The following is a 22,411-nucleotide window of genomic DNA, read 5'->3' as shown; positions in this document are numbered from 1 at the left end:
TTGTTTGTTTTATAGATAAAAAAGGAAAATATCAAAGAAAAAAAAAAGAATTAATTAGAATAAATTCGCATTGAGCAGAGAGCTATCAATGACATGGTTTGTCAATATATTCCTACATTTGAACGATATTGAAAGCAAATGCAGCTTCAAAATATCCATGTGATTCTTAGATATTGATTTGCCAATCTGAATGTTTATTATTGCTGAAACAGTCTGAAGGTTTTTTTTTTTTAAAAAAAAAGGTACTGTTGGAACAATTAGAGGAGGTAAACTGAAAAGAAGAACCCAAATTACCATCAATTTTTAGAGACATTGACTGGTAACATTTAAAATACAGAAACAGGTCTGGATTTCTTGATTCAAAACATTTATAGATTAGAAAAGAATAGCTATAATAAAATTGAAATTTGTTAAGTTTATCCTAGGTACGCCATGTCATTTAGAAATCATCTTAAAATACAACCCTAATTTGTGCTTCAGGGCATATAAGGGCTGAAATCTAGAGTTCACTTAGAATTTGGGTTAAAGAAGTACTTCAAAATTTAACCCAAGAAAATAACCTCTTTTTTATTTTTACTATCAGGTTTTTTTCTCCCCTCTCAACCCTTCCTTTGCATGTACACACTCTCTCTCACACACACACAAACACATGCACACATGTATGCAGAGTACATGGGCAGTCAGAGTTTAGTTACAGCTGGTAATTCAGTGCATTTAGAAATTATTTTGAATGCTATGGATCAGTTTCCAAAGAAATCAAAATAGCGACACATAGTTTCCATTTTCAGAACTCATTCCTTTTAAAACCACTGAAATCTGATTTTCCCTTGTGGCAACTCTTAATTTTAGCAACATCAAAACACATCCAGAAAGAAAAATTGCAAAACATGTCTTTAAAATATTATGGTGAAATGTAACAGTGAAAAAGTTATCTGAAACCATAAAGGTCAGGGCTTAACAAAGTATTGAATTTGACTAATAGTTCCTTAGGAAGCACTGAGGTTAAAACCAAGGCTGATTGAAATATGTTGGAGTTGGACTCCATGATCCTGATGGGTCCCTTCCAACCTGAAATATTCTATTCTATTCTATTCTATTCTATTCTATTCTATTCTATTCTATTCTATTCTATTCTATGTATAGAGTTGAAATATTTTGTAATGAGTGAAGTGGAAATGAATTGTGGCAAAATTGAAAGAAGTTATTTTCGAAACACTAGTTACATAGCTTAAGACTTAATTATTTGTAACCTATTAAATGGAGCTAGGGACTACCTGGAAATGTTCTTGCAGATGTCCTGGTTTCAGCTGGGATAGAGTTAACTGTCTTCCTAGTAGCTGGTACAGTGCTATGTTTTGAGTTCAGAGCGAAGAATGTTGATAACACTGATGTTTTCAGTTGTTGCTCAGTAGTGTTTAGACTAATGTCAAGGATTTTTCAGCTTCTCATGCCCAGCCAGTGAGAAAGCTGGAGGGGCACAAGAAGTTGGCACAGGACACAGCCAGGGCACCTGACCCAAACTGGCCAACGGTGTATTCCATACCATGTGACGTCCCATCGAGTACAGAAACGGGGAAGTGGGGGGCAGGGATTCGCCGCTCGGGGGACTGGCTGGGTGTCGGTCGGCGGGTGGTGAGCAATTGCACTGCGTATCATTTGTACATTCCAATCCTTTCATTATTGCTGTTGTCATTTTATTAGTGTTATCATTATCATTATTAGCTTCTTCTTTTCTGTTCTATTAAACCGTTCTTATCTCAACCCACGGGTTTTGCTTCTTCTCCCGATTTTCTCCCCCATCCCACTGGGTGGGGGGGAGTGAGTGAGCGGCTGCGTGGTGTTTAGTTGCTGGCTGGGGTTAAACCACGACAGCAGATAATAATGAAAATTAAAGATTATAAAAGGAAAATGCGTTAGTTTGGTAAAAATTACATCTCACTTGACAGTCTAGTGGTATTTTGCATTCATCTAGACTTATCATTTGACTACAGATTTATCAAAAAACTGTTATTTTAAGTGCGCATGAAATTTATGATTGCTAATATTTATTAAGCTGTTGATTTTTAGGTTCGTCTCCTAAAAATTTAAACTCAAATTTGAAGTAGGTAGCAAATCTGCATATGAACAACAAACAACAAGAAACAAAATGTGAGCTATCTTTATTGCTAGAATCAAAATTAATTCCAAAATTAGGCAAGCACTCTCACACTTGCCATTCACCAAGACAGAAGCAAGATGAATGGCAGTTCTTCTGACATCACCTTGAGAAAAAAGTCAAGCAAGTAATTCTTTAATATGTTTTTTATCTTCAAATTGTCTAATTTGCATATTATTAATTAAGTATAGATGGTGCATATCCCCCACAATAAACTTACGATACCATATTCCATTAGCTTAAGGTAGTTTTATTGGCATTTACACTAAAGTGGCATTAAATCATAACGGTATTCAAAAAGAACACGTTTAAAAAATTGTAAAGCTTAAGTAACTATCCTTATAAAATATCTTACGCATTCCAAGTATTAAAAAAAATCTTTTCCTCTACTCAGTCAAAACACATTCCAGTCCTAGTAAATACATACATCACATTTTTGTCCCACTACTTCATTAGCAAAAAACCCAAACGCTTTCTATGACAAGAATAAAATCACTTTCCATTGTGTTTGTTACCATTTTTTAAAGTTTTTCTCCAAGTTATAAACCAAAATTCTCTCCTTACTTTTAAGTTTACTTTCCTTACTATTAAGTTAACCAGCACACACAAAACAATACATATAGTATGTATCTTCACCTCGGATGTGGTATTTCCAAGCTGCACCATTATTCTTGTCACTGGAGTGGGATGCAATACAAAAAAGAAAACTGTCATCTTCTAAATTACCAATGCCATTATTTTCATACCCAAATTCTTCCTGAAGACCTTCTTGGGGTGCTTCTAATTTGGAACAACATGGTTTTAGTTGGTGGAATGCAATGAGAGTATAAACTTGTGTTATGGCTGAAGATGCAGAAATAAGGTCATTAGCATATAGATGCAATAAATTTTACATCAAGGGCAAATCAGCTTTCAGATGGCTGTTTTACGCTGTTAAAACATTCTCCCCAGGATCCAGATTACTCAATATTCTTGACACTTAATCAAGGTTGGCCAGCATACAGCAAGCAAGCCTAAGTAAAATATGTATCCCAGCAATATTTTAGCTTAACACTATCTTCTGTTACCTTCAGCTTTTCAATCTCTCAGCTTTTCTAGGTTACAGGCAGTATTTGATCATTTTCAGCATATTTCCATATCCTATTTTTTTTTTAATACTTTCATAGTTAATTAAATAAGGTATAGCATTAGGTCCAACCAGAATATGAAAGCATAGAGCATAAACTGTCAGGAAATTGTAATTTTAAAAAACAAAGTGAAAGAAGATCCCATTCATTGTGTGGAAATAAATCCCTTTGAACTAAAATTAAAAAGGAAGAAGAAGAAGAAGAAAAGGCAGACAATAAAAATTTCATAATCCCCAGGTAAAAGACAATGTGACTGTTACCACACCAAAAAGTCCAGATCACAGCAGGACCTAGAAATCAAGCTAAAGGTTCATTGCTTGAGTTTTACCTAGAATTAATGTTGCACAGAGACTTTATTAATTTCCATGTTTTTTCATCCCAATATGAATAAGAACTTTGTAAGGCCATGGGCATGTCTATAGTATGCAATGGTGTATAGTGCTGGGACTTTTGAGAGGGTGGTATAACTATGTTTACACAGTGCAGCACAGTGTAAAGATGATAACACAGTTCCCTACATCAGCGCAGTATTAATACTACCTTATTTACTTTGAGATTAAATAGCTCAGCCTATTCTGCTTCTAACTATGGAAGTACTGGTGGCATTACTTTTAGGATCTCTGCATTAAGATTGTGAAATACAGACAGACATGATAAAATAAAAAAGTGATCTCTTCCCACTGCATTCAGCTACCCTTTTTTTTTTTTTTTCATTCAGTCAATGTCTCTAACAAGAAGATCATTTCATGCCCATTTATAAAGGCACCTCTCTTCTGTCCTTTCTCTAGGTTTTCACTCACGTTTACAGCCTTTCTAACTTTCATTTTCCTCACAGATACTGGGTACAGCTTGGCTGTATTTTGCTCACTCCCAGACCTGAGAAGCTCTTCGTGCTCCTCATTTCTTTTTCCCACTTCAGAACAAATCTGGAGAGCAAAAGGAACTTGTGTACCATTATTGCTTTCACAGGTCAGTATTCTGGGTCAATATATTTGATGGTGATAGCAATGGTCAACTAAACAATCAGGCTGTAGAAAGGGTAAGTTTTCATTGTGCTAACAACAGTGTGGTCTGAAATTGTAAATACAGACAGATAAGTCCACCATTATTCATCAGAATTTTGCCTTAAATTTTATGTCTCAACTTTTCACATGGGAAATTTCTCTTTATCAAAGTTTTAAAGTGTTTCAGAAAAAAAGTTTATAATCCAAAATACGTCTACAGAATAAAAAATGACAGCAGAAATTTTCTGCTGTTTCTCTAAAGCTAATAAAAATTATGATGAAATGATTCTCAATAAAATTTTAGACAAAGTCAATGAAAACTTATATCTCTTCAACGATTCTAGAAGATACCTAAAAAACCTGCAGTTAACAAGAAAACTTCATCCGAAGTTATAATCTAGTTTAATTTCTTCCAAAGATAGATGGTGCTTCTTGACCAAAAGCTCCTTTTTTGTTTTCACTTTTGTTCTCCAGTTCAAAAGCATTAGATCTACAGGACCTAGAACTTAACTTCTCAAAGAGTTTGATTTTATCTCAAATGTATCTTGCTTCAAAGAAATTAAAGACAGTGTGAAACAAGGGGAGTCAAAAGAATCTCAGTAGACATAATAAGGGGGGATGAAGGATGATGTTTAGCGCTTACATTGTTGAAATTAGCTGAGGCAAAGACAGTCTTTGATAAGAAGAGCTAGTCCCAAGGACCAGCCAATGAGGTAAAGACAGCTCCTGATAAGAAGCAGGAGCAGGCCCCAAGAGCCAGCTAAGACTGGTCCTGCGGCTTGGGTGAATACCAAGAAATCACTGAGCCTGCGCAAGAAAAAAGGTTACTAGCGGTGACGAAGAGGAGTCATCTATCTTCATCTCTGCGACCACCAGACGACCACCATAAAGAGGCACTGCGCAAGTGCAGTTGAGAGGAGACTATGGAAATGACCTCTCGGAGCTAATTTTAATATGGAGCGGGGATAGGTCATGCATATGTATAGGTGTATTGTGAATATGTAATACTTGACTGTATAAACTTGAGACAAACTGCCGAGTGCGGCGCGCACGACTTCGGTGGGACTACCCACCGTGCGGCCCAGCGCTGAATAAACATACCTACTTTACAATCTCACTGATTGTGGAGTCTGTTTTCCGCACGTCAAGTGCATAGTGTAAATATTTAAATTGAATTTACAATTTAAGTTCTGATTTCATCGCACTAATTCTTTCCAATACAGAGATCTACTGTAAGGCTCTTCAAATGTCCCATTTTTCAGCCAGCAGAAACAGGGATCAGGGTAGGAAACAGGCATTTAAGATTTAAGACATAAAAAGAAGTGCAGAAATATTTGTGTTGAAGCTAAGCCCACAGTACTAATTTCTATCTTAACATGTTCTTGTAAGAATGTATGTCTTCATAGGTTATATTCAGCCTTGTGTAAACTTTTATTTAAGTGTAAAATCTTACATGACTTGACCTTCAGCTTTGAATTTAGGAATGTTGAGATTATGTATTTTTTATTTTCATATGTTTTGATCCAGTCAACTTGCTAAGATAGTCTTGCAAAAAAAAAAAAACCAACAAAAAAACCACAAACAAAATTCTTCCAAAATGCAGTGATTTCTGTAAAAAGTAGGTAATAAAAAAAACCCCAAACCCAAACCAACAAACTGACCTCTTGTTTTATAGGTAGGAGCCATACCACACAGCTATAGACAAATCTTTCTGAATCATTTAGAAATGTCAGTACTTTGCTATTAGGAACCTTTATTGTGGCTGCAGACAGCAGTTGGTATCTTAAGACTTGGTTGTGTGTTAACTTTACAACAAATCGTGCTGAAAATATTTTAATATGGCTATGTGTAACTCATGGTTTAATTTTGGAAGATAAAGGTGAAAAAATGTAACTCCTCTGCTCATAAACAGTATTCCAGCTGTTATCCCACTGATGTTTCAAGTATTTTCATGTAAATTTATGTTTAGATTTTGAATGACAGCAAAAATCTTCAGAGATGGCATAGGTCTCTAATTTCCCTAACCTTGTTTCAGATAAGATCTTAGTTCTAGACATAAAACAGTTTAATTGCTCTAGAAATAAGATGCATATTTGCATGTGATTTAAAACATATCAGCAAGCATTGGCATACTGAAGTGCAGATCACCATATTTCTTGGAAGTCTTACACTTAGTCCATTCAGGGGACAGATCTCTCATCCATATCTCTGTTGAGATAGTACCAAAGTTTTATCTTTTAGGTCTTTTATCATTTAATGAAATCTGTCACCCAGAGTTAAGTACTTAGAATCCCTGGACAAATCACAATTCCTAGTGATCAAAGGCAGTAGCCAGAAAAACTAAGTTGATGAACAAAGACATCAGCTAGAGTAGGAGAGTCTGGAGGAAAAAGAACGGGAAAGCAAGTCCAGAGGAGGGCCACGAAGATGGTCAGAGGGCTGGAGCACCTCTCCTATGAAGGCAGGCTGAGAGAGTTGGGGTTGTTCAGCCTGGAGAAGGGAATGCTCCAGGGAGACCTTATAGCAGCCTTCCAGTACCTAAAGGGGGCCTATGAGAAATCCAGAGAAGGACTTTTTACAAGGGCATGTAGTGATAGGACAAGGGGTAATGGCTTTAAACTGGAAGAGGGTAGATTTAGATTAGCTGTAAGCAAGAAATTCTTCACTGTGAGGGTGGTGAGACACTGGCACAGGTTGCTCAGAGAGGCTGTGGATGCCCCATCCCTGGCAGTGTTCAAGGCCAGGTTGGATGGGGCTTTGAGCAACTTGGGCTAGTGGAAGGTGTCCCTGCCCATGGCAGGGGGTTGGAACTAGGTGATCTTTAAGTTCCCTTCCAACCCAAACCGTTCTACAACTCTATGACTCTATATTCTTGCAATCCAGCCCTCCTTCCCCTCCCCTCTTCAGGACATAGATGTCATATTCTGGGCAACCTTCTCCTAGTTCACGACTTGTACCAGGCTAATGAAATAATTTCCAGTGCCATCTGAGGATCCCACAGGGAACCCAAAAGGGCTACAGGGTAGAGGTACACAGGACCTGTAGGAGACCTGAACTGTCAGGAAGAGTTGGGAGGAGTCATCTATGGCATCTGTAAGGGCAGTAGGCATCGAGGTTTGGGCAAATGAATTTGCCTTTCAGTGGTGAAGCAGAGATTCAGCTCCATATTGTAAGCACCTACATCTTTTAAATTAACAGAGCTGAGCAGCAACACAGATTTAGATGCCTAAATGGCAGTCAGGTTGTGCAATTCACCCTTGTTCTTAATGACAATGTATGCCAGTAAAATAACAATCCTAGTGGCATTCCTGGCCCTGAGACCAGCTGGCACAGACTGGCCACATCTGCGCCATGAAACTCTTGTATCCTCCCAACAGAGACTTTGAACCTTTTAAGTCTCAAAACATGTCCAGGATTTGTTCGGAAGAATGATGGTTGGCATGAGGAAAAAACAATTTAACATTATAAAAAATGGCATTCCAGTTCCTAAGAATATTTCCAGGGTTTTTTTTAATTTATTTTTATTTTCTAGTTTGGATGGCACCTTGTAGTCTAAAAAAAAATGAATATGATTAAAAATATATTATATTACTACTTAATATAAGACAGCAATTTTTTCAGCTAAGAACACTGGAAGATAAGTAACAGGATTTCGATGCAAATGCCACCTTCATTCCCTCTGATCTGAAAAAAAAAAAAATGGAGTTAAAAATAACATTGGTAGTATTACTGTAGAAAATACTTAGCTCATCTCAACACGGAAACACAGGGAACTGTTTGAACTTAGAAAATTCTGTCTCATTTCCTGAAAAGGCAGATTAGTAGCTACTTGTGCTCAACAGCTAAACAGACCATTGATCTGCAGAGAAGTTTTCATAGAAATTTGCTAAGTTGGCCTGCGGGGGGCGGGGAGAACAGAGGATGGGAATCTTAGTATAAGCAATGGCTCAAGGCAACACCTGTAAATTTTTTTTTTTTTTTAAACCTACTTCTCTGCATTTTTCAGAAGATTCAATTGTACCATAACACCTGCATCCTATCTGTATTCTGGCTCAATCAGTTTTAAAGTAAGATTTTTGAAGTCTACTTTCCCCCATGTTGACCAAAGTTTATAGGTTAAAATAAGGTTTCTGAGAAAGATACAAGGGTTTTTTTGAGAGACTGTTCCTCTTAGTGATGACTTTTTCCCATTATACAAACATATAAAACCTAGTCTTCCAATTGTTTGCATAATAGTTACCACTAGTGTTCCTGATATTGCATATGCTTAAATCTTTCCCTCGTCTTTTTTTTCTTTTTGTGATCTGGCCAAGCAGTAGCAGATTTATGCTCTAGTCACTCAACTGAGAAATATTTGGTGTAAATCCTGGCATCAGTTTCTGGGCTGTTACATAGCAACAACTTAAAGGCCTGACTTTTCTGACTGGGAGGCAACTGACAAAAAGGTCAAACAGCAGGTGCTGCACATGGTAGCAGCAGACCCAGTGTCAATCCAAAGACCCTAAATACCAAAATATTCCAGTTCAGGAATGACAGATTCAAGGTCAACTCCTCCTGCCGTAGGAAACCCAGCGTGAGGCTGTAGCTGACGATGGAGTTATACTAGCCCAGACAAACTGTGAGAGCAGAGTTTGGTCCTCAGTAGATCTCTTAAGTCAAACAAATAACTAAATGAAAGATTTTCATATAACAAATGTGCACGGTTAGGAGGTTATAGCAATCTTTCCTACTTCTACCCCTCTCCCTGTGACTGAGCAATGGTGCAAAGAAATCCCTTTTGGCATTCAATATTTTCACCCTAAGCAAAATGTAGATTTCAATCATAAAATATTTGAAATTAAATTTTCGTCGCTGATCCAAAAGTAAAACTTATATAGTCTCAGGATACTTTCATAACCTTGGGAATTCACTTCATTGCTATGTGCTTTTTTTTTTTTTTCATCTATAGAATGGGAAACATGGTCACCTTTCCCAAGGATTCTAATATTGAAAAGCATGAAAAGTGCTATATAGGCAATAAATATTCTTAGACCAATATTGCATTATGTGATCAGTCCAAAACAGTGTGAAAAAAAGAGGATCTATATTGTGAATTTGTAATTTATACTTAGGCATCAACGTGTTCTAAAAGTCTTTAAAGTTTACCATGTCTATTTCTGTTCTGCAAACATGTCAATTAATAAATTTAATTAGAAAACATTAACATTCTGAATGATTTTCTATAAAGAAACAAATTCTGCTTTTCAGTTGAAAATGTTGCTTTCATTTACTGGAACTACAGGAACTATTATTAAAGTTAGTGCTTAAAGATATATAATGACACGTTTTGGCTTATGAGGGATGTGGCTTTGCTTGGGATTTTATATTAACCTTCTATGTTTCATAGTTTTTTTCCTGTCACTTCTTTTTCTTATTATTAGTATGTCTAATTGCCATACTTATTACATATTGATTTTATTGATCAGTTAACTACATTAGATAATATAACTTCGTGACATATTCCACAAATACTTGCAAAGACTTGTCCACAGAGTGCACTCTCTGCACCCTCTTTTTGGCTTTTTCAACTTTTTAAATTTTTTTCCCAGAAGGGGTCAATTGCAGAAGGATATGAAGATGCAGAAGCTGGAATCACATGTTGTATTTACATTTGTGTACATCTGAGCTAGGTACCTTTGTTTCTGAGAAGATCAATAGGCATACATAAGATTTTCTAGGATATTGTTCCTCTCTTTTTAATGAAGACATTTAGAATAAGCCACATGAAACATGCCTTAAATGTTTCCATTTCTTTACACACAATGTAACGAGGAACCATTTCACATATAAACATCTAGTTGTACAGGATGAATTTTAAGGTATTATGTAGTTCCTAGCTTTTCTTACTAGTTAAGAAAGCTACTGCTTTCTACTATGTCTTTATTTTTTTTCATAATTCAGGCACATTAGAGGAAGTAGATTCTAACAGGAGCGCGAAGTACCTGGATTCATACTATTAAAAATTCTATTTAGTTTACATTATATTTCAGTTTTAAATAAATAAAAATAATTGCACAGATCTAGGCAGTTCTTCTGGCAGTAAAATAGTCAAAGAAAACCTTGATAACTTTTTTGCTATAAAAAAAAAAAGTCCGTGTTATTATTAACTCAGTTAGAATATTCACTATTAGACTTCCATTTTGTTACTTAAGATAGAATCCACCGCAAAACAATGTCTTCCTATGAAAGAACACGTCAGAAATTGCTGGTCTTACAAAGATTTTTGCTCATGACTTCAGGTGGTGTTGGAAGATAAGAGGGTCTACCATTTTCCAGTAGTCTGTGGAACTTTACCCCTACACAGATCAAATTTTTTTCTGATCATTTCTCTATGACAAGAAATTAACAGTTACCTTCAACACTTTTGATCAGATGCTATTTCCAAGGTACTAACAGCAAGAGGCAATTTAGTTCTAGTGAGGAAAAATAAGTATGTAAATAAATAAATACATAGAAATTTAATATTCACTGGTAACTGACAATATCAGGTCTCTTTCTGCTAAGTGTGCAGCTCTGTATGAATTTTCCTTGCATAAATTATCACACATAGTTATTGGAAGTATGGCCATAGTGGATGAGATCTTTCATCTCTCCCAGCATCTTGCTCCCCAGTAGTAGATAGCAACAGATATGCAGAGAATGAAAATAAGTCAAGCAAACCCTACAATCTCCCTGGATTAAGCAGCACAGAGACATCTATGTTGATGTGTTCTTCCAAATCATCATATTTAGCCACCAATGAACATACTTCTATACTTTTGTTCAACTTCTCTTTGAAAAAATTTAATTTTCGATTTACCGCCTGTGTGATGACCTTTGGCAGTAAGTTAGGCTCTATTTAAGCATTTATTTTTTAAGTGTTTTTTCTTGCAAAATTTATTGATGTCCTCTTTTTGTTCTTTAACAAGAAGCTATGATTACTAATTCTGAATTGTGTGTCTCCATACCATTCACAATTTTACAGATCTTTCACATGTGCCTTTGCTTGTTTCAGTACATTACTTTTGGGACAAAAAACTTCACATTACTTACTCTACCAAATGATAAATTTCTGTCATTGAAATTTTCACTCTATGGAGTAAAATAGCTTACAAAATTTTTTTCTTATATTATTTTAACCCCGTAAAAAGAATTAAAGTTATGTTAACAAAACTTCAAGAAACTTCATTACTAGAACTTGCCTACATATTCAGTAAGTAGAAATTCATTAGAAATTTTTTTTCATTTTAAAATGGTTGACATATACAGAAATAATTCAGAGCGGACAGAACTCTGTTCTTCTGAGTTTAACTTTGTTGTGTTAAAAAATGTATCCCTTCCTTTTCTGGAGAAGAATGTTGCATTCCACCTCCAGTTCATGCACTCTCCATTCTCATTGTGTTTCCCATACAGATTCTTCCTTTAGTATTTCAGTCAGATATTCAGTTGTAGACCCCAGTTGTAGGGGGAAGAAAAGAAAAGAAAAGAAAAGAAAAGAAAAGAAAAGAAAAGAAAAGAAAAGAAAAGAAAAGAAAAGAAAAGAAAAGAAAAGAAAAGAAAAGAAAAGAAAAGAAAAGAAAAGAAAAGAAAAGAAAAGAAAAGAAAAGAAAAGAAAAGAAAAGAAAAGAAAAGAAAGAAAAGAAAATCAGATCTTATAAATTGAAATCTTGAAGGGATTTTTGAATAAAATGTCTATTTGGAATTTCCAAAATCATCCAGTCAGGAAAGAGTGGAAAGAAGATTGTTGGGGAAAAAAAAAAATGCTTCTTGAAGGTGAACTAGATGCATAGAAGATGGATAGAAGATGGCTAGAAGTTTAATAGAAGATGGGTAGAAGAAAATCCTCCCAGTGATTCTATCCCTCCCCACCATCCACTTTTCCCATCCTGTTCTCCAGAGACAGCCTCACTAACCCTAGCAGGCAGGAATAATGTGGGAAAGGTCCCAGTTCCTGAAATGTGTAAAACTGTGTCACCTATTTGTAGAAGTCATGAGGCAGAATATAATACATTTAGAGTGGAGTGCTTAATGGAGTACGCAATCAAGATGCTTAAAATCTTTCGTACAGCAAACTGTCCCTAATCAAGTAAAGTTGCATAAATTATTTTCATGACTCAGTTCTATGGAAAAAATGGAAATTATTTTATTGCAATTGATTGACCTTGTCCTAGAATGTCACAAAGAATAGATCTTCATTTCTAGACCATTTCTACGTTGTTCTCATGAACAATCAAGAAAGCAAAAGAAAACAATGAAAAGAGGAGGCAAAAGATTGGTAGTTTATAATGATACTTGAGAAATTGAAACATTAAGTATGCATAAATGAATAACAAGGATCAAGTACCACAGAGCATTTTCAATAAGAATTATAGTACATACAAATTAGGAAGGAAAAAAGATGATTAAGAGCAGATGACAATTGTATGTCAAAAGAAAGGAAAGCAGCATAATCCAATCACCTTTCATTTAGTCTAACAAAATCAGAAGGGCACATGTGTTTAATTCAGCATTTTTGTAAGAATAGAATCAAAATATATGCATATCACTGCATAATTTCCATTATTTCACATGGTGATAAGAATAATATTAATATTTGACTTGCATTGGGGAAGGAATGGCTCAACATTTAAATATTAACCCAAACAGTATGGAAATAAACTACAGACCTGATAAAAAATCACCAGTAACACTTTGTGTACTAAGAGATACCTCTGGAAGAAACAGGTTGTATTACTTCTGATAATAACCACTGTGTTGTCTGAAAGAACAATTTCCTAATCTTATAGTGTAATTTTTGAGACAACACTGCATATTTAGGGTAACTTCTATGTTTAGATAATTAGCTGGCTAGCTCCCTGATTCCATTAGAGCTTTATTTCAGTGGTGCTCCTCAAGACAGTCTGTTATTCAATACCCTGTGAAAAACTAGGGCTATGAAATTACAAAGTTTCTAGATGTCTTTCCAGATTTCACTTTCCTAGTTGATATGATTTGAACTTTGGGAAAGGTTCAGTTTTAGTTGAAAAGAAAGATAAATTAGTTAGAATGCCATAGTCCAGCTTCCCCCCCAGTACATCAGTGGAAGGTACAAAGAAAATGGTAAGTGTACTTATTCAGCAACAGAATGAGTTTGCAAATATCAATGTATGAATTCCTGCTGACACAAATAAATTCACTCAGTATAATAATGAACTCCCGGATTTTCAATTTCTTTCCAGAATGTATACCAAGAAAAAAAATAGGGATAATAACAAAAGTGTAATTTGAATTCAGAGACAAAAATGTCTGACCCATTTAGAGAATGAGACTTTGAGAAATATGCAAAACTTGCACTTAACTTTTGTACAGAAAATAATTTCATCAAATTGGTCCAAACTAGCTAATTGATTGAAATAGTCTAAATCACCACTATAAAAGTACAGCCATCATTTTGCTAGAAAATCCAAAGAGGAACTGAAAATAAAGGATGATGATATGGCTTATCTTTTTTGTCAAAATATTGAAATAACTTGTGATGTAAAGTTAACACATTGCCTTACCTAAATAAATGAAAGTTCTTACAAATATAGACTCTAAGAGACAGTTTATTGAATCCATTTACACAGATAATGCAACAGTTTTCCAATAAACAAGATATCATATTTTGATTCTTTCCGCTAAGGTGACAAATCAAGAGTGTGGTCAATTAACAACAGATTTCAGTTGCGCAGGCTATATCAATAAAAGTTGATTACAACATATATATTTTTCTTTCCTATTACATTGGCTTTATTTTCCTTCCTATGTTTTCCTTTTGGAATACAGGTAAATTTGCTGATGTGTTTCTCTGGACTCTTATTTTATTAACTCTGTTTTATAATGACGTAATTACTTTTCAGTCAATTTGAAAATTTAGAACTAATAGGACTGAAGATAAAAATGTGGACTGAAGATAAAAATGTGGACCATTAGGTATATACTGTTAAGTACAATTTGAGAAATTAATGATGTCAGAAGTCAAACAGAAAAGACCATAAAAAGAATATGTCAGTATGTGCTAAGTGGGCAAATCTTTGGCATACTGACATAGGCAAGACTTGCTGGAGAAATACCTATGAATACCTGTATCCAGAATCAAGGTTACAGTGAACAAGGTGAAGATGATGGACTGTGTTGTTAAAGAAACAGCATATAAATCCAGCAAAGTGGTATAACTATGATTGTATACTGCAGTATTTATATGTCACATTGAGTAGTGTATATAATGCTGGTTATCATACCAAAGCAAGAAATACAGTAGCTATGCTTGAAAGTGGCAAGTATTAAAGATTTATAAAAGGTTGAAGAAACTGATTCTGTTTTGATAGACAAAATGTCCTAAAAGGAGTTATTAAGATTATGAAGTGCAATGATGAAAAAGATCCTAATAACTTCTGCATAGCACTGACAATGCATAAAATCATAGAAAGGTTTGGGTTGGAAGGGATCTTAAAGACCACCCAGTTCCAACCCCCCTGCCATGGGCAGGGACACCTTCCACTAGACCGGGTTGCTCAAAGCCCTGTCCAATGACCCTGAATGTGATGGTTTTACTATCTACCACCTCCAGACCGCCTCATCTCTGCTGCTTTACGCTGTTTCAATCTCAGTTCAGCCTTAAAAACTTTGTTCAACTATTGATTTACATTGGCCCAAAACGAGAACTAATAAATTTAGCTGTCTTGTCTGTTAGAATAGAAGCTTTGTATCTGGATACGTTTCATTTAATGCTTTTCCTTTTTTTGTCTCTATTAATATAATTCCTACATAGTGATACCTTATAAGGACCCAGAAGAGCAATATATGGAATTAGTAATTGCTTTAATGTCATCAAAGTAGAATTTAGCAACATTACCATAACTTTATTTGTGTAGTAAAAAAGATTATGGTATCAGATTAATACAGAATATATAATTAACATACAATAGATGATAGCATATAAATAATATTTAATTCGATCATAGTTTCAAAATAACATTAGAAGTATATATACACAGACATACAAGTACTGTGAAAGTTTTTATTAACATTGAAATAAATCATATTCTGTATGGGAAAATCTGAGATAAAATATTATATTTCAGAGGTTTTATTTAGGTATGAGAGTGAAATTATTTGTTTTCAAAGTAAATCAGTTCATGGAGTGAAAATTGAGGGGTTCACAAAATTTTATTTCTGAATATCTGCTTTAGTTATTAGAGCACACAGTAAGCTAGCGCTCATCTAATAAGTAGCTACATATGTTTCAATTTCAGAGTTCCTTTATTTTAAGCTCTCTCTTCAGATTTTTAAGACTTTGGGATTTCTTATTTAATGTTGAGCATTTTAGAACTTTCTTAGAACAAGATGCATACTTACAGTGCTATTTAAGTAAATTATAAATGACTTTTTTTTATTAAATAAGGGAACATGAAATGCCTGTTTTAGAAAGTTTCATGTATTTTTAACTATAAAATGAGAAATCCAGAAAATAAAAGGTGAAAAATGAGATACAGACTTTCTCCCATAACAGGAAAAGGGAACAGACCCTTGCCCTCCTCATTATTTTTCACTGCTGTGACAGCAAAGGGCTTAGCCAATAACTTGAGGGGTAATACGGTGCAGAAGAAATCCTTGAATAGACAGCTGTTGAATCAATCAAAGTCTCACCTCCATCACTAATGAGATTATTGTCTGAAATTAAATAATCTTCTCTTCTTTTTAAAGGGAAGTAACCCACTTCATTGCAGATACCTCACTCTTCTTCTCTCTTAGCCCAATCACGAGGGTAGCTGGGTGAAGTCAAGGGCTGACATGAACATGTTCCTTTGGTGAGTCCTATCTGGGAATTTGGGACTGGTGGAAATGACAATTTTCTAGTACTTAGACAGCTTCTGCTCTTCTGAAAGAACAAATTGTTAATGAAATGGGAGTATGTTCTTGTCTCATACCACCTTCAATCCTCCTTTAGGGATAATAGAGTTACAGAATCACAGAATGGTTGAGGTTGGAAGGGACCTCTGGAGAGCATCTTGTCTACCTCCCCCCCTGCTCAAGCAGGGCCACCTAGAACCAGGTGCCCAGGACCATGTCTAAACAGGTTTCGAGTATCTCCAAGGTGGGAGATTCCACATCCTCTCTGGACAACCTGTTCCAGTGATCAGTCACCCTCACAGTAAAGAAGTGTTTCCTGACATTCAGACAGAGCCTCCTGTGTTTCCCTTTGTGCCCATTGCCTCTGGTCCCCTCACTGGGCACTACTGAAAAGATCCTGGCTCCGTCTTCTTTATACCCTCCCTTCAGGTATTTATGTACTTTGGTAAGATCCCCCCTGAGCCTTCTCTTCTCTAGGCTAAACAGTCCCAGCTCTCTTAGCCTTTCCTCATATGTGAGCTGCTCCAGTCACTTCATCATCTTCGTGGGCCTTTGTTGGACTCTCTCCAGTATGCCCATGTCTCTTTTGCACTGGGGGGTTCCATGACTGGACACAGTACTCCAGATGTGGCCTCACCAGTGCTGAGTAGAGGGGAAGGATCACCCCCTGCTTATTTGTTGGGATGGACCACTCTTGAGCTTGGAGGAGGTGATCCTTGAATATTAAGCAGCTTTCTTGGGCCTCTCTTCCTTCCAGGGCCTTATCCCAGGGGACTCTTCCAAGTAGACCTTTGAGCAGGCCAGAGTCTGCTCTCCTGACTTCCAGGGTTGTGAGCTTGCTCTTCACTCTTTTCCCTTCCCTCAGGATCCTGGACTCCACCATCTCATGGTTACTGCAACCTAGGCTGCTTTCAAACTTGACATCCCCAAAAAGCCCTTCTTTGCTTGTGAATATGAGGTCCAGTAGGGCACCTCTTCTCGTTGGCTCCTCCATCACTTGGGTGATGATCAATGATCTCCAGGAACCTCCTGACCTGCTTATGCCCTGCTGTGCTGTCCTTCCATCAGATAACGGTGTGATTGAATTCCCCCATGAGGATCAGGGCCTGTGAACATGAAGCTGCTTGTATCTGTTTGTATAGGGTCTCATCCATTTGTTCTTCCTGGTCAGGTGTCCTATAGCAGACACCCACTTCAATGTCATACATATTGGTCTGCTCTATTCTACTACAGTATCTGGAATCTCATTTCCAGATACAATTTGACCCACATCTCTCCTCAGGAACTGTACCAGGAAACTAAACTAGGAGAGTTGTGTGAATAGTCCACTTTTGAGTAAAATGATTGTACTGGGTAGTGGAAGAAAAAGGTCTCCTAAAACCTATTGAGCAGTATTTAAAGCAAACTAGACAATTATTATGGTATAATTTTCTTCTTGTTGTCAAATGGGTGTTTTCAGATTATTTAGTTGTTTGACTGGATTTATCTGGGAAACAAGAAGTTATAAGACATCAGACCTGTAAACAATTTTCAGAGGCAGAAAGATCATTGCTTTCAACTTTCAACCACCACTCAGTTACAAGTTTCTAAAATACAGGTGACTTCTCTATGTCCTAATGAGAATGATCACGTGGACTCCTTAGGTACTAACACCTATCTTTAAACTTTTTTGTTTTCTTTTTTGTTACTTTGTAGTAAATGGTAAGTAAACCTACTATAAATCAATTAAAATACATGAGGAGTCTGTACTGTCATCTTTTAGGCAGTAAAAGGTATTAATTGGTACGTGGTGGTAGGTGCTTGAAATCATCCTGGCTACCCCTCTGCTATATTGGAATGTAGCAAAAGATAATTTTTTTGTTTAAAAGATCCTGTAGTATATTTATTAAGGACTTAAATTTTCTTTTTCACTTTTACAAATCATTTTATAGTGAGAAAATACTTTCCATCCATGTAGCATTTTTTTCCTAGATCCACACTTTTGCTGGCTTACTGACTGCTGTCACCAGAGTCCCTGCTATAGAGTAAGGGGCTTTTCCCTTTATTGCCTAACCTAGAAAGGGGCTTCAGGTTGGAAAAGACTTCCCATAGAAAGGAAACATTTTGCCAGAAGGTACATCAGGAGACACTACTGTAATGTAAGTTATTTTAAGTCTTATTATTGCAATAAATTTATCTTCAGCTTCCCAAGTGAGTGCTTTATTCCTGAATATTCCTCCCAGTTCTCTTTTATTCAGAGAACAACAGAAGTGAATGAGTAAGTCAACTGAAGATCCTAAACTGACAGGCTTAGTCATTGATGCTAACCTTTATGAACCCTGTAGACTCCTGTTTAAATAACAGCTCCTTAAGGAGACATAAGCCAAAGTTATGATCCCTTTTAGAAGGGGCTATTTACTACAGACAATGGAAGAGGAGGGTATTTTTCTTCAGTGTTTGGGAACGTTTCATGTGATATTATTGGCTTAGACCAATAGAAAAATAAACACATCATCAATTTTATTATCAAATGTGTCAACCTGGGTTGCTAAAGATAGGCTTTTAAATATGTATATAGAAAGGAAATTAATTACTGCAATTCCCTTTGGCTTTGGGTGTTGTTTTTTTCTTCTGTTGGTTTGGTTTGGGTTGGGTTTTTTTACCATAACCTTTTCTATATACAGAATATTTAGACTGGTGTGCCTGTGTATAGATATCATGTGTCTAGCTTTCAGACACTCATGTTTGAAAGTCTTGCCCATCAGTCCATTACAAATGGAGTCCATCCTCCATTCATGTTTGCTTATAGCCTCAGTTTTTTTCACTTGTGCATTTTTCTTGTCAAATATGATTGCAAGAACCAATTTTTTAATGGAAATACCATATAGATGGCTATAAACATGTTCAAAGTTCATATCTAAAATTTTAAATTATGTTTCAATGTATCAAGCAATCTTTAAAGTCAACAAAAGGAATTTCATTCATGTTGGTATCGACTTCTAAAGAGGTAAATTACAGCTACTTCTCCAAAGTTTATTGGAAGGATTTCTTTTTTTCACAGTGTGAAACAGTAGTTCCTCCACACAGAAGCTTTACACATTTGCCATTAATTTAGATTTTAATAGGACTGTCAAAGTTAGTTCATACAAATTTATTCATGAGTTGGAAACATAAACTTCTGAAACTATATCTTAAGTTCAAAATGTTTTCCCTGGAGAATCTATGATAATCCATAACTGGTGTTCTTCCTTCTACACGAATGAACAGAACTCCCAGTTATATGTCCCAGTCAGCTATTACAGATTTTTTCTTTAACAACATCTTAATTTGAGTCAACAGCTATTTTCATCCTAGGCCCTCCTTTAAATGTGGAGGGAGAGATGGCATCTCTCATTCCTCGGTCAGGGAAACATTACAATGGTATAGGACTTTATTGTCTTTCTGTGAATACCTGCAGGTACCTCCTGAGGTGATCTAAATATTTTTACATTCATGCCTTTTCCACAGAGACTTTGTTTCAGACTATCTATCTATCTCATGCTCTTTTATTCTTTATTTCTATACAGACCCCTCAGAGGAGTGGCTAGATAAGACAAGAAAGCTGCCTGAATCTTTGCAGTATGTTTGAATGTAAGAAAACATTTCTGCTATATACATGTGATGAGTAAAACAACATATTTCCTCTACTGTTATGCAACCCTTCACCAATGTAAAATCTATGGCTTAGTAACCACTGGCTAGATGATGCTTTTAGAGCATTTTTTTCTGTGGTAATAAGAAGTTATTATAGAAGGTATAAAAAAACATGGCATTACAATAACATTGTGTATTTTGATAAATCATTTACATGTGTCATTTGCTAAACTTGGAAATGTGCTATATAGCTTGGTTTTGATGTCATTTGTATCAAGACAAGTCTGCTAACTTCAATAGGAGTTATTTCAGGTTTATATTAGGGAAGAAAATTAATAAACTACAATAATTATGATATTTTCTAGTACAGGAATAGGAATAATGAAGAAATTGGTGACAATTATGTAAACTCTTGTTTGATGAGGTAACTTGGTCCATTATTAGCAAAAAGACAGAATAGGACTAAGACACACTACACGTGACTTAAGAAGAAAAAAGTATAAGTATAAATTATAGTTATTGATTTTAAAGTTAATGAGTGAATTATTGCACATTATGTGAAACATTTGAGCTATTTGCAGAACAGCATGCTAAGAAAATTAGTTAATGAATTTAAGACTCACTTTTATAAATTTCTGAATATGTATAGTGATACATTTCCTAAAATTAATTGCAATAATAAAATGATTCAGCCAAACTCACTGTAAAAGTTCCAATTTAGGTAAGTTCAAAATCTAGCCTAACAGTGGAGAAAAAATAAATATAGTTTGAGCTCTTGAAAGACATTCCTGAAAGAATATTTCAAGCTGGTTGAATAATGCTGAAAAACTACAATGATTTCACTTTTTACAGAAATTTTAGAAAAAAAAATCCTGAGAGGAAAAATAATTACTTACTGTTATCTTCTGTTCTCTGAAAACAGTGCCTGATATACAATGTGCTTTTCTGGGGGTGATTTTCCTATTTGTGACTGTATTTGGTTTGTGTGGCAAGGTTTTGGTAATGGGAGGGCTACAGGGGTGGCTGCTGTGAGAAGCTGCTAGAAGCTTCCCCTATGACCAACAGAGCCAATGCCAGCCGGCTCCAAGACGGACCCGCTGCTGGCCAAGGCTGAGCCCATCAGTGGCAGTGGTAGAACCTCTGGGGGAACATGTTTAAGAAGGGGAAAAAAAACCCCAACCTATTTCAAAATAGCAGCTGGGAGAGAGGAGAGTGAGAATATGTGCGATCAACAACCCTGCAGACCCCCAGGTCAGTGCAGCAGGAGGGGAGGAGGTGCTCCAGGCGCCGGAGCAGAGATTCCCCTGCAGCCCATGGGGAAGACCCTGGTGAGGCAGGCTGTCCCCCTGCAGCCCTGGGAGGTCCACGGGGGAGCAGATCTCCACCTGCAGCCCGGGGAGAGAGGAGCCTACACCGGAGCAGGGGGATGCCCGAAGGAGGCTGTGACCCTGTGGGAAGCCCACACTGGAGCAGGCTCCTGGCAGGACCTGTGGCCCTGTGGAGAGAGGAGCCCACGCTGGAGCAGGTTTGCTGGCAGGACTTGTGACCCTGCGGGGGACCCACACTGGAGCAGTCTGTGCCTGAAGGACTGCAGCCCGTGGGAAGGGACCCACGCTGGAGCAGGGGATGAGTGAGGAGTCCTCCTCCCCCTGAGGAGGAAGGAGCGGCAGAGACAAGGTATGACGGACTGACCCCAACCCCCATTCCCCGTCCCCCTGAGCTGCTGGGGGAGGAGGTAGAGAAAATTGGGAGTAGAGTTAAGCCTGGGAAGAAGGGAGGGGTGGGGGGAAGGAATTTTAAAATTTGTTTTTATTTCTCATTACCCTACTCTGATTTAATTGGCAATAAATTAAATTAACTTTCCCCAAGTTGAGTCTCTTTTGCCCATTATGGTAATTGGTGAGTGATCTCTCCGTGTCCTTATCTCGACCTACAAGCCTTTTGTTATATTTTCTCTCCCCTGTCCAGCTGAGGAAGGGAGTGATATGGTGGCTTTGGTGGACACCTGGCATCCGGCCGTTGTCAACCCACCACAGTGACAGGCTAAAATGGTCCTGCAATTTTTTACCTACAGTTCTTTATGAGGGAAAAAAGCAATCTTTGAGTCTTCCTCTCAACCACACCCACCCATTCTCTTTTAATTTGCCATTGTCCATCGCAACTACACTTAAAGTAATGATGCAGAATAGTACGTGAAGGAGGCAGAGTCAACACATCTTCAGCAAGTGCTATTTTCCGAGTACAGTGAGAGGACAAAAATAAAAAAGTTTTAAGTAACTCATTTTTATACTTAACAACATTTCTTCCAAAGAGCTTCACTTTTTACAACCAGGCTGAAAATCCCCTGAGGAGACAGGTTGAATGAAGTATATATTTAGTTGAACGCAGAGTGGAGCACTTGCTTTCCCCATATTTCCCATTGGTACTGCAAGGACAGAGGAAAAGGAATACATGAGGCTGTGCACCAAACTTCGTGCAGAAATCCAAGAGATTGCAGAGAATGCCATGGAGGTTAGATTTGAAAAATGTGAGAAATTCAGCATCAACCAAGTGTGTAGATTTTACCTGTTTTGGATCAAACCACCTCAAGGTATTATTTATGAATTCAGACACTCTGCTTGGAA

Source organism: Harpia harpyja, chromosome 4, assembly GCF_026419915.1.
Source record: "Harpia harpyja isolate bHarHar1 chromosome 4, bHarHar1 primary haplotype, whole genome shotgun sequence".
In the NCBI taxonomy this organism is placed as follows: Eukaryota; Metazoa; Chordata; class Aves; order Accipitriformes; family Accipitridae; genus Harpia; species Harpia harpyja.
This window is presented reverse-complemented; position numbering follows the sequence as displayed.